General features: G+C 36.6%; 1 protein-coding gene across 1 annotated transcript in view; it reads left to right on the forward strand.

Moving 5' to 3' along the window:
• MSRB3 (methionine sulfoxide reductase B3) overlaps positions 1–13502 on the forward strand; it is a gene marked incomplete at its 5' end in the record, with an annotated part of 161350 nt that overhangs the window by 60384 nt on the left and 87464 nt on the right.

Here is a 13502-nt window from a genome sequence, read left to right on the forward strand (position 1 = left end):
AATTTTTGTTCTTTAATAGTAATAGAGATAACTAACTATGGAAGATTTATTCTCCCCTTTTATAGTGTTGAGTTGTTGCTGGGAAGTGGCTACTGGGCCAGAGTTGACAATTTCCAAGCTCTTTGCATCTATGTGGAGACATGTAACTAATTCTTACAGTGGTATGTATGTCATTTTTAGGTTAAGGGGATTAAGTAGTCAATATGCTTTCCTTATATCACTTTTCCTCTTCTGAGGTTAACTCATAGTTACATGCTGAACATGATGCCATCACAGTGTGGAAGGAGTTTGGATCCATACATCATACTTGGAGGAGATCCACGCAGGAGAGCCATTCATCCTAGATTATCTTCATTGGACTTCATGTATTATGAAATAATTTTTTTATGATAAGCCACTGAGATTTTTCTATCACTTATTATAGCAGCTAATGTTACTTACCTTGACTAGCTCAGTGCTTCGACTAGTACTTGGCAAAAAGTTATTTGCTTATAATTATTATCTAGTGGCAAATATCCCTAGATTTTTTTTTTGGATAAATGATTGAATGAATGGCTAGGAATTACATTATCTAACCTGAAGGATCCTTTAAACCAAGGATTATAGAAAAATAGAATACTATGTTCTATATAGTCACCAAGCCTAGATAAGCTAGAGAGTATCACAATAATGCAGTATAATAGGTCACCTCAGAAAGTGGTGATTTAAAACAATCATCATTGATTCATGCTTATATGTCTGTGGGTTGGTTGGGTGTTGGCTGGCACATGCTAGTTGCAGGTTGGGTCCAGGTCTGTTCTATGCTTGTCAATGATGGTAGAAGATAAGAGGGCAAGCCCAAATATGCAAGCACATAATGATATGATTATAAAACACCTTGAAAATATAAAATGTAGTACAGATTTGTATATGGTTGCAATGTGGCCATTAGTAGGCCATTAAAAAGGTTGCTGGCCACACACAAAAAGTAGCATTAATTGCCTTGGTGAATTTTTTGTGTATAGTATCTGGCTATTAACTTTCAGGCTCAGAAACCTAGATGTTTCACTATCTCTCAGGGGTGGACTCACATGGACAAACCCAGAAGACTGATGGATGAAGCCAGAATGCCACTGTATTTCTTTATAATGAAAAATGTAATTTTCACATGAGTGAGAATACTTATATCTGCATGATCAGTGTTTTCTTTTTTTGTAAGTAATCCAGCTACATGAGACACAAAATCACAATAAAAATTCACTTGATCAGTTTACCAACATAAATCATTAATGTTGGGACTGAAATTTCCTTACTGTAACATATCAGCCTAAAGCTAAATATCTTTGACAAGTTGAATCAAAATGGAGAATTGCTGTTGAGTACAGACTAAGAACAAAGAAAACAAATTGAATGTGTAGTTTTATGAGTTTAAGTTAACAATTATCTGTCTCCAAATAGGGATGGTCCTGGCTAGTGAGACCTTTTATGACATAAATTTAATTGGCCACAACTTCATTCATCCATTCATCCATCCATCCATCTACCCATCCACCATCTACCTATCCACCATCTACCCATCCATCTATATAAAAGATAGCCTTGCTGTTGGACCTGGACAATATACTGCAAATTCGTTGCCTAAGACCTTGTTTCCAAATTCACAGAGCAGACCTTGGAAGCGATTGTAGAGCTGACAATTTACAGTTTAAATGTTTCCTACCTTATTGAAATAAATATTAAAATTTCAGTGGTTTAATAAACCAAGTCAGTATACTTAAATTAACATATAGAACAAGGTCAGTATATAGATCAAAATATAGAACATTTCCACCTGTTATATTCCCTTATATCTTTCTTTCGTCAGTCCCCACTCATCAGAGGTAACCACTCTTCTGACTTCAGTCACCACAGTAAGATTTCCCTGTTCTTGAATTTCATATAAAATAGAATTATATGGTATATACTCTTTTTCATATGGTGGCTTTTGCTCCATATCATGTTTTTAAGATTTATTCATGTTATTTGTACATATCAATAGTTATAGCTGAGTAGTATAAATTGGGAAGTATATTTTGCTCCAAGTTTGGCTACCATTGATGCAGTTGTGTTTACTGAGCAGTCTTGGTTTCTAATATTCTCAGGCCCACAAGACCATTATTAATATATTGAACCAGCATGTAGGCATTTTTACTTTGACTCAGTGGTCAGTCATGATCAGTCGGTCAATTTGCGTGTGCATGTAGAGCACTTACTCCAAGACATGGTGGAGGATGTATGAGTATGAGATAGTCTCTACATTTGTGGAGCTTATAATCTAATTAAAGAGATGAAATGTACACGCATGAAGATATTTGTAGCTTCAGGGTAATTTGAATGGTCTCAGCAATGGAGTCCTAGAATAATTTAGAAGACGTGAATTACTTTAGAGTATGGTGATTGATCGGGGCAGTTGCATGGTGGAGGTAGAACTGAAATAGTCAAGGGTAGAATATGGATAGATATAAATAAAGAGGGAGATAATTTTAAATAGAGGGCCCCTTAAGATCAGGCACAGAGACGTAGTTGCTAAATGTATTTGAGGAACAGTAAGTAATCCAACTTGCCAGAACTGGAATATTTTTGTTGGGGGGTTCTGATATAGTTGGGAGTCTATTAGAGACCACAGGCTTGGCCAAGGCAGGTGGATCACCTGAGCTTCAGGATATTGAAACAGCCTGGCCAACAAGGTGAAAACACATCTCTACTAAAAATTCAAAAATTAGCCGGGTATGGTGGTGCACCCCTGTAATCCCAACTACCTGGGAAGCTGAGGCGTGAGAACTGCTTGAACACAGGAGGCAGAGGCTGCAGTGAGCCAAGATCGCGCCACTGTACTCCAGCTTAGGTGACAGAGCGAGACCCTGTCTCAGTAAGAAAAAGAATTGGTACTTAAGTCTGTGGCTAATAATAACAATGACAATGACAACAAAACAATTTCAAAATTGATTTTCTGCCTAATACGTAATATGCACACTGTACTAAGTGTTTAATATTAACTCATGTAATTTGTATAGACCATGCATTATTATTCCTCTTTTATAAATGAATAGACCAAAGCAGAGGAAGTTTAGATATTTGCCCAAGGTCACATAGCTAGTAAGTGACAGAACTGGGATTTGATCCTAAGTAGTCCGATTCCAGAGTCTTAACCAATATGCAGTATAAAAACCTAGAATATGAGTTGATGGGATGAAAACAATAGTTTATGCATTTTTTAGTCATATACCCTATTCCCACATGACATACTTGCTCACACAGTCACATGTAGTTGTAGAAATTTTCTCCCCCTCCAAATAGTTACTCAGATTCAGTAGTCTGTTGAGAAATGGATTTTGAAGGTACTGTAAGAATTTTAATTAAAATAACATGCATTTAATCCCCTAGCTTTAAATTCCCTGCTGAGAAAGATACTCATGAAGGATTTGTTGCAAAGAAATGATAGAGGAAGAGTTAACTGGTTCTAGAGAATTTATAATAATTTGTTTTAGACTAGGGCTTTATTTTTAACATAGACCAAAATTAACGTAATTCAATTAATACAGTCTACTATGGTTTTGACAGGAGGTGAAAGTATTTACCTTATATTGATAGATATTTATAAATTGGAATGAATTGGTGATCATGGTCACCTTCTTTGGGCAGTAGAACAAGGATTATTTGGCTATTCATTATAATTGACATATCTTGCTCATTCCTGGGTAGAAATAAGCTACATTCAACTGCAACGTGTAGAAAATTTTGCTATAGCACATTACTTGTTTGCAGGCTTAAGATTTTTAACATCTTGTTCCACTATGAAAATATTTTATTTATTAAGGAACATGTACAAATTTAGTAAAACTATCAGTTATTTGCTTATAGTATCAAAATATTTTAGTAAAAATCCTTTAAAATGATAATGACTTTTCAGTTCTTTTTTTTTATTATTATACTTTAAGTTCTAGGGTACATGTGCACAACATGCAGGTTTGTTACATATGTATACATGTGCCATGTTGGTGTGCTGCACCCATTAACTCGTCATTTATGTTAGGTATATCTCCTAATGCTATCCTTCCCCACTCCCCCAACCTCATGACAGGCCCCGGTGTGTAATGTTCCCCTTCTTGTGTCCAAGTGTTCTCATTGTTCAGTTCCCACCTATGAGTGAGAACATACAGTGTTTGGTTTTCTGTTCTTGCAATAGTTTGCTGAGGATGATGGTTTCCAGCTGCATCCATGTCTCTACAAAGGACATGGACTCATCCTTTTTTATGGCTGCATAGTATTCCATGGTGTATATGTGCCACATTTTCTTAATCCAGTCTGTCATTGATGGACATTTGGGTTGGTTCCAAGTCTTTGCTATTGTGAATAGTGCTGCAGTAAACATACGTGTGCATGTGTCTTTATAGCAGCATGATTTATAATCCTTTGGGTATATCCCCAGTAATGGGATGGCTGGGTCAAATGGTATTTCTAGTTCTAGATCCTTGAGGAATCGCCACAATGTTTTCCACAATGGTTGAACTAGTTTACAGTCCCACCAACAGTGAAAAAGTGTTCCTATTTCTCCACATCCTCTCCAGCACCTGTTGTTTCCTGACTTTTTAACGATCGCCATTCTAACTGGTGTGAGATGGTATCTCATTGTGGTTTTGATTTGCATTTCTCTGATGGCCAGTGATGATGAGCATTTTTTCATGTGTCTGTTGGCTGTATGAATGTCTTCTTTTGAGAAATGTCTGTTCATATCCTTTGCCCACTTTTTGATGGGGTTGTTTTTTTCTTGTAAATTTGTTTGAGTTCTTTGTAAGTTCTGGATATGAGCCCTTTGTCAGATGAGTAGATTGCAAAAGTTTTCTCCCATTCTGTAGGTTGCCTGTTCACTCTGATGGTAGTTTCTTTTGCTGTGCAGAGCTCTTTAATTAGATCCCATTTGTCAATTTTGGCTTTTGTTGCCACTGCTTTTGGTGTTTTAGACATGAAGTTCTTGCCCATGCCTATGTCCTGAATGGTATTGCCTTGGTTTTCTTCTAGGGTTTTTATGGTTTTAGGTCTAACATTTAAGTCTCTAATCCATCTTGAATTAATTTTTGTATAAGGTGTAAGGAAGGAAGGGATCCAGTTTCAGCTTTCTACTTATGGCTAGCCAGTTTTCCCAGCACCATTTATTAAATAGGGAATCCTTTCCCCATTTCTTGTTTGTGTCAGGTTTGTCAAAGATCAGATGGTTGTAGATGTGTGGTATTATTTCTGAGGACTCTGTTCTGTTCCACTGGTCTATGTCTCTGTTTTGGTACCAGTAGCATGCTGTTTTGGTTACTGTAGCCTTGTAGTATAGTTTGAAGTCAGGTAGCATGATGCCTCCAACTTTGTTCTTTTGGTTTAGGACTGTCTAGGCAATGTGACTCTTTTTTGGTTTTATATGAACTTTAAAGCAGTTTTTTCCAATTCTGTGAAGAAACTCATTGGTAGCTTGATGGGGATGGCATTGAATCTATAAATTACCTTGGGCAGTATGGCCATTTTCACGATATTGATTCTTCCTGTCCATGAGCATGGAATGTTCTTCCATTTGTTTGTGTCCTCTTTTATTTCATTGAGCAGTGGTTTGTAGTTCTCCTTGAAGAGGTCCTTCACATCCCTTGTAAGTTGGATTCCAAGGTATTTTATTCTCTTTGAAGCAATTGTGAATGGGAGTTCACTCATGATTTGGCTCTCTGTTATTGGTGTATAAGAATGCTAGTGACTTTTGCACATTGATTTTGTATCCTGAGACTTTGCTGAAGTTGCTTATCAGCTTAAGGAAATTTTGGGCTGAGACGATGGGGTTTTCTAAATATACAATCATGTCATCTGCAACAGGGACAATTTGACTTCCTCTTTTCCTAATTGAGTAGCCTTTATTTCTTTCTCATGTCTTATTGCCCTGGCCAGAACTTCCAACACTATGTTGAATAGGAGTGGTGAGAGAGGGTATCCCTGTCTTGTGCCAGTGTTCAAGGGGGAATGCTTCCAGTTTTTGTCCATTCAGTATGATATTGGCTGCGGGTTTGTCATAAATAGCTCTTATTATTTTGAGATATGTTCCATCAATACTGAATTTATTAAGAGTTTTTATCATGAAGGGCTGTAAAATTTTGTCAAAGGCCTTTTCTGCATCTATTGAGATAATCATGTGGTTTTTGTCTTTGGTTCTGTTTATATGGTGGATTATGTTTATTGATTTGCATATGTTGAACCAGCCTTGCATTCAAGGGGTGAAGCCCACGTGATCATGGTGGGTAAGCTTTTTGATGTGCTGCTGGATTCAGTTTCCCAGTATTTTCTTGAGGATTTTTGCATTGATGTTCATCAGGGATATTGGTCTAAAATTCTCTGTTTTGTTGTGTCTCTGCCAGGCTTTGGTATCAGGATGATGTTGGCCTCATAAAATGAGTTAGGGAGGATTCCCTCTTTTTCTATTGATTGGAATAATTTCAGAAGGAATGGTACCAGTTCCTCTTTGTACCTCTGATAGAATTTGACTGTGAATCCATCTTGTCCTGGACTATTTTGGAATAAGTGTGATGCGGTGCTGAGAAGAATGTATATTCTGTTGATTTGGGGTGGAGAGTTCTGTAGATGTCTATTAGGTCTGCTTGGTGCAGAGTTGAGTTCAATTCCTGGATATCCTTGTTAACTTTCTGTCTTGTTGATCTGTCTAATGTTGAAGTCTTCCATTATTATTGTATGGGAGTCTAAGTCTCTTTGTAAGTCTCTAAAGTCTTGCTTTATGAATCTGGGTGCTTCTGTATTGGGTGTATATATATTTAGGATAGTTAGCTCTTCCTGTTGAATTGATCCCTTTACCATTATGTAATGGCCTGCTTTGTTTCTTTTGATCTTTGATGGTTTAAAGTCTGTTTTATTAGAGACTAGGATTGCAACCCCTGCTTTTTTTTGTTCTCCATTTGCTTGGTAGATCTTCCTCCATCCCTTTATTTTGAGCCTATGTGTGTCTCTGCGTGTGAGATGGATCTCCTGAATACAGCAAACTGATGGGTCTTGACTCTTTATCAAATTTGCCAGTCTGTGTCTTTTAATTGGATCGTTTAGTCCATTTACATTTAAGGTTAATATTGTTATGTGTGAACTTGATCCTGTCATTGTGATATTAGCTGGTTATTTTGCTCGTTAGTTGATGCAGTTTCTTCCTAGCATCGATGGTCTTTACATTTTGGCATGTTTTTGCAACGGCTGGTACCAGTTGTTCCTTTCCATGTTTAGTGCTTCCTTCAGGATCTCTTGTAGGGCAGGCCTGGTGGTGACAAAATCTCTAAGCATTTGCTTGTCTGTAAAGGATTTTATTTCTCCTTCACTTCTGAAACTTAGTTTGGCTGGATATGAAATTCTGGGTTGAAAATTCTTTTCTTTAAGAATGTTGAATATTGGCCCCCACTCTCTTCTGGCTTGGAGAGTTTCTGCCAAGAGATCTGCTGTTAGTCTGATGGGCTTCCCTTTGTGGGTAACCTGACCTTTTTCTCTGGCTGGCCTTAACATTTTTTCTGTCATTTCAACTTTGGTGAATCTGACAATTATGTGTCTTGGAGTTGCTCTTCTTGAGGAGTATCTTTGTGGCATTCTCTGTATTTCCTGAATTTGAATGTTGGCCTGCCTTGCTAGGTTGGGGAAGTTCTCCTGGATAATATCCTGCAAAGTGTTTTCCAACTTGGTTCCATTCTCTCTGTCACTTTCAGGTACACCAATCAGATATAGATTTGGTCTTTTCACATAGTCCCATGTTTCTTGGAGGCTTTGTTCATTTCTTTTTACTCTTTTTTCTCTAAACTTCTCTTCTCACTTTGTTTCATTCATTTGATCTTCAATCACTGATACCCTTTCTTCCAGTTGATCGAGTCAGTTACTGAAGCTTGTGCATTTATCACGTAATTCTCGTGTCATGGTTTTCATCTCTATCAGTTTGTTTATGGACTTCTGTGCATTGGTTATTCTAGTTAGCCATTTGTCAAATCTTTTTTCAAGGTTTTTGGTTTCTTTGTGCTGGGTTTGTAATTCCTCCTTTATCTCAGAGAAGTTTGATTGTCTGAAGTCTTCTTCTCTCAACTCGTCAAAGTCATTCTCTGTCCAGCTTTGTTCCATTGCTGGCGAGGAGCTGCGTTCCTTTGGAGGGGGAGAGGCGCTCTGATTTTTAGAATTTCCAGCTTTTCTGTACTGCTTTTTCCTCATCTTTGTGGTTTTATCTGCCTTTGGTGTTTGATGATGGTGACATACAGATGGAGTTTTGGTGTGGATGTCTTTTCTGTTTGGTATTTTTCCTTTTAATAGTCAGGACCCTCAGCTGCAGGTCTGTTGGAGTTTGCCCGAGGTCTACTTCAGATGCTGTTTGCCTGGGTATAAGCAGCGGAGGCTGCAAAAGAGTGAATATTGCTGAACAGCAAATGTTGCTTTCTGATCGTTCCTCTGGAAGCTTTGTCTCAGAAGTGTACCTGGCTGTGTGAGGTGTGAGGTGTCAGTGTGCCCCTAGTGGGGGATGTCTCCCAGTTTGGCTACTCGGGGGTCAGGGACCCACTTGAGCAGACAATCTGTCCATTCTCAGATCTCAAACTCCGTGCTGGGAAAACCACTACTCTCTTCAAAGCTGTCAGACAGGGACATTTACATCTGCAGAGGTTTCTGCTGCCTTTTGGTTTGCTATGTCCTGTCCCCAGAGGTGGAGTCTACAGAGGCAGGCAGGCCTCCTTGAGCTTCGGTGGACTCCACCCAGTCGAGCTTCCTGGCTGCTTTGTTTACCTACTTAAGCCTCAGCAATGGCAGGTGCCTCTCCCCCAGCCTTGCTGCCACCTCGCAGTTAGATCTCAGACTGCTGTGCTAACAATGAGGGAGGCTCTGTGGGCGTGGGACCCTCCGAGCCAGGCACAGGATATAATCTCCTGGTGTACTGTTTGCTAAGACCCTTGGTTAAGCACAGCATTAGGGTGGGAGTGACCTGATTTTCCAGGTGTTGTGTGTCACGGTTTCCCTTGACTAGGAAATGGAATTCCTTTCCGCCTGAGCTTCCCAGGTGAGGTAATGCCTCGCCTTGCTTTGGCTCTTGCTCATTGGGCTGCACCCACTGTCCTGCCCCCACTGTCTGACACGCCCCAGTGAGATGAACCTGGTACCTCAGTTGGAAATGCAGAAATCACCCGTCTTCTGTGTTGCTCACGCTGGGAGCTGGAGGCTGGAGCTGTTCCTATTTGGCCATCTTGGCACAGATTCTAGTTCTTCTTATGTCTCAATACATTTTTCATCGAGTCTTTTGTGTTGTAGAACTATGCTAAGAACATTTTATAAGAGGTTCTTTTGATTTTTCATTAATTTCCCAGGATAGGAATGAAAAATTAACAGATTTAAAGTAAATTTTTGCTTAATGATCACTAGTCTTAGTGAATTTTCAATATCTATGTTTTAGATATTCAAACATTATTCCTTAATTAAGAACTTAAATGGCCATATGGCCTATATTGTATTCGATGTTGCAAATTAGTAACCTTCTATTCTAGTTGTACTTTTGTTTTTGTTAATATTAAAGACATACTTAATTGATACATATTTAAGATGTATAATTGACACTGTATTTTCACACAATAGCATGTAATAATGTTTGTTGAATAAGTGATAAGTGAATGAATGCCATATGGAGTAATGTTGTTTTGCCATTTCCAACCGATGTGGAGTATTTGCTGCTAACAAATATCACCCTGTTTTCATAAAATGTGTCTATATATTACCTTGCATCTAAATCATTCACATTGTGAATGGAAGGCTATATGTAGATGGTGAGAGGTAAAAAAGACAAGAAAATTTAATGACAACAAAAATATTTTGTGGCAGAACATAGGGACACAAAACAACAATGTAAAGATTCAAGTTGTATGGCCTATCCGTGGTTTTTCTACCAAAAATAGTAACCCTCAGTCTCCCCAGTCAATCAAAAATAGACTTTGGAGTTTTATCCTAGATTTGAATTTATTTCTATGTTAGAATAGTCTATTAAAATTATTTTCCCCATGTTGTTATATACTAATAGTCAGTAAAATACATTTTTACAGTGTGAATGAAACTGACATTAAAATTCATTTAAATTTATACAATAGAATTACATTTTTGGGAATCTGTTTAAGTTTCTTGTATTTTGTTGCTTGTTTCATATCACTTTTTTATTTATTTTGAGATGGAGTCTCGCTCTGTTGCCCAGGCTGGAGTGCAATGACACGATCTTGGCTCACTGCACGCTCCACCTCCCAGGTTCACGCCATTCTCCTGCCTCAGCTTCTTGAGTAGCTGGGACTATAGGCACCCGCCACCGTGCCTGGCTAAGTTTTTGTATTTTTAGTAGAGATGGGGTTTCACCGTATTAGGATGGTCTAGATCTCCTGACCTCATGATCTGCCTGCCTCAGCCTCCCAAAGTGCTGGGATTACAAGCATGAGCCACCGCACCTGGCAGATACCACTTTTTATCTACATATTTGCTTTTTCAATCATACTACATAGGAATTTATTCAATTTTTTTTCATCATGACCACCTGTTTAGTTAGCAGTATTCCTTGAAATATTGTGATGATATGTGGCTTTTACTGATTTATTAGAAGATTTGTTGGGGCTTATTTTGTTGTTTTAAGTAATGTACTAATATATTTATTTTTTATAGCTATATGGTTTTATTTTTTCAGGCTTGTAGAAGAATATTACATATCTAGAACTTAGAATTGCCTATAGTTTCCAGCATATATGTTATACACACAACCCCCCCACACACATGTGTATATATACATGCATATATGTGTATATATATGGATATGTATATGCCTAAAAATTTCCTCCTAAACGTTTTAAAATCAGGTTAATTTATTTATGATGAAATATAATTTTTTTCCGAAATTTTCTTTGTAAAATTAGTATGCATTTTATGCAATTTAAGAATTTTATAAATAGCAAATATAGTTATGTCAAATATGGAAGCAACTTCATAGAACTATATTTACATTTTTTTGTTAAAATGATATACATTTTTATGACCAAATGTACAAATCAAAAAGGAAATTTTAATGTCAAAATGAATGTGATTTCATCAGTTTGTAATTTTAATTTACCCATGTTTAATTTCACAAATGTTTGTTGATCACACACTCTGAGTTTTGTACATTGCCTTGAACAAGCTAGCTGTGAAGTTTGTAGAATAATTTAGTATCTAGCAGAAATAACTCTTGGCATAGAAATATACTAATGGTAGGATAGTCTTTCATGATTGTGACAAGTATGAAAGAAGATTGCCTCTTTCTGAAGCCTGTTTATTTTGTAGTTAACAAGGCCAGGGGAGACTTGATTATTTTTTGCTTGCATGCCTACACATACTTAAGGAAAAATTAATCCCAGATCACAGTGTCACTTTAATTATGCCATTAATTTAAGTATTGATTCAACAGCTATTTACTGTTCACAATATTTTAGTATTTGTAAATTTCTTGGTGGTATGGGTAACAATAAAATAATGATAAATTGATATTTTTATCTGAAGTAGGAAATCACATAAATGAACAAAGATGCGTTGTTAGTAAAAATTTTTTTTTTTTTTTTTTTTTTTTTGAGATGGAGTCTTGTTCTGTTGCTGGGGCTAGAGTGCAGTAGCATGATCTCGGCTCACTCCAACCTCCGCCTCCCTGGTTCAAGTGATTCTCCTGCCTCAGCTCCCAAGTAGCTGGGATTATAGGCATGTGCCACCACACCTGGCTAGTTTTTGTATTTTTGTAGAGATGGGGTTTCACCATGTTGGCCGGGCTGGTCTAGAACTCCTGATCTCAGGTGATCCACCCGCCTCGGCCTCCCAAAGTGTTGGGATTACAGGCGTCAACCACCGCCCCTGGCCAAATTATTTTAAATGTAGAGATATGATGCTCGATAACAATCAGCTTTATTATTTACTATACATGACTGTATATTTTGAGGGAAATGTTTAAAGACAGATTATATTCTTAAATGTGATGAAATGTAATCCCTATTTTGTAACCAGTTTAAAAGAAATAATATTTTATGCATTTTCAAAGTACTTTAATTTGCTTTGTAGAAATTCAAAGGACATTATGTTTTTTATAAAAAGATTGGTAGGAACTTCCTTTTCTACTTTATTCTACTTACTGGTAGATTTAATAATTTTCCTCTTTTGGAATGATTTTTTTTGAAAGATATTTCCAAATTCATATGAATTTTGATATCTATTATGTGTCACCATACAAGTAATGTGTCTATGTAACAAAAAGATGAAAGTTTCTAGATTTATCTGTTATCTACATTTGTTAATAAGAGTCAACACGATGGCTTTATATAGGATGATCAAAAACAGGAAAGCTGTGGTTTAGAAAACGTTTTAATCTGTTTCAAATAACTTAGCAGGGCAATCTGGTACAAATGACATGATTAATGACTGAAGAAGATTAAAATATTTTCACATTCTGTTTTTAATGACCTCTATCTTAAGTTTCTACCCTAAAATTTACAACTAGTAAAATATTATAGGAAAAATATATCATTCATAATCCTCTTGAAGTTGTGTTTTACCTTATCAAATTGTGCCTTCTTTTTAGCCAAAAATAGCATAAATTTAAAGCAAATTTTAACTGAAATATAGCTTTTGTGTTATTCTTAAATAAATTCATTAAAGTGTTAATATTTACTAGGTTTAACATAAAAGATCTAAGATTATGTTTTCAATTAGACAGGGTAACACTTCAGTCAGTGTGTAATTTTTAAAAATTTATCCTTACAACTAGGCAGATCTTCATCATTTGGAAACAGGCCATTTTAGAAAGTTTAACTATAAATGTTTTCTATGTGCATAAATAGGTGGCAAGTATGAGTATTAATGTTGGAGTTTTGCCCATTGACTCTAGTGGCTCTGTCTTTTTTATCCAAAGATAATGATGTGTATTCAATCTCTGTCATATTTACCTAGAGGAAGTCTTTTTAATCCCTCATTTTTCTCCTTCACTGAGGTTATGTGTAAATATTACATAAAATAGCAAATGGAAGGAAGTCTGTTTTGTCTAAAGATACCATTCATCTTAAACAAATACATCAGCCTGTCTCTGAAAGGATAGTGATATGGGTTTTATTTGGTGGGAGAAGGAGGAGGATGGATAAGACCAAAGCAAAAATATGTGGCATATTATATGAACTGGTATTAAATCCCTTTAAAAATTGGATACATTTTTCTGATTGTTTCTGCTTAGGGGAATCGCTTCAATGCCACCCGACATTGTTACAGCACTTCTTAATTTTCATTACTATTTGCATATTCATTCCTATTTTCATAGTTAGGAAAACTTGTATTGATTTCTGACAGAAATCTGAAGCTAATCTTTGCTTATAGCACCATTTTCTGGAAAGCCGTATATATGAATTTATAATTCCAGTACGGGAAAGAGAATGTATTACCTTCTCTTAATTATATCTGCTTCTAAT

Source organism: Macaca mulatta, chromosome 11 (genome assembly GCF_049350105.2).
Source record: "Macaca mulatta isolate MMU2019108-1 chromosome 11, T2T-MMU8v2.0, whole genome shotgun sequence".
In the NCBI taxonomy this organism is placed as follows: Eukaryota; Metazoa; Chordata; class Mammalia; order Primates; family Cercopithecidae; genus Macaca; species Macaca mulatta.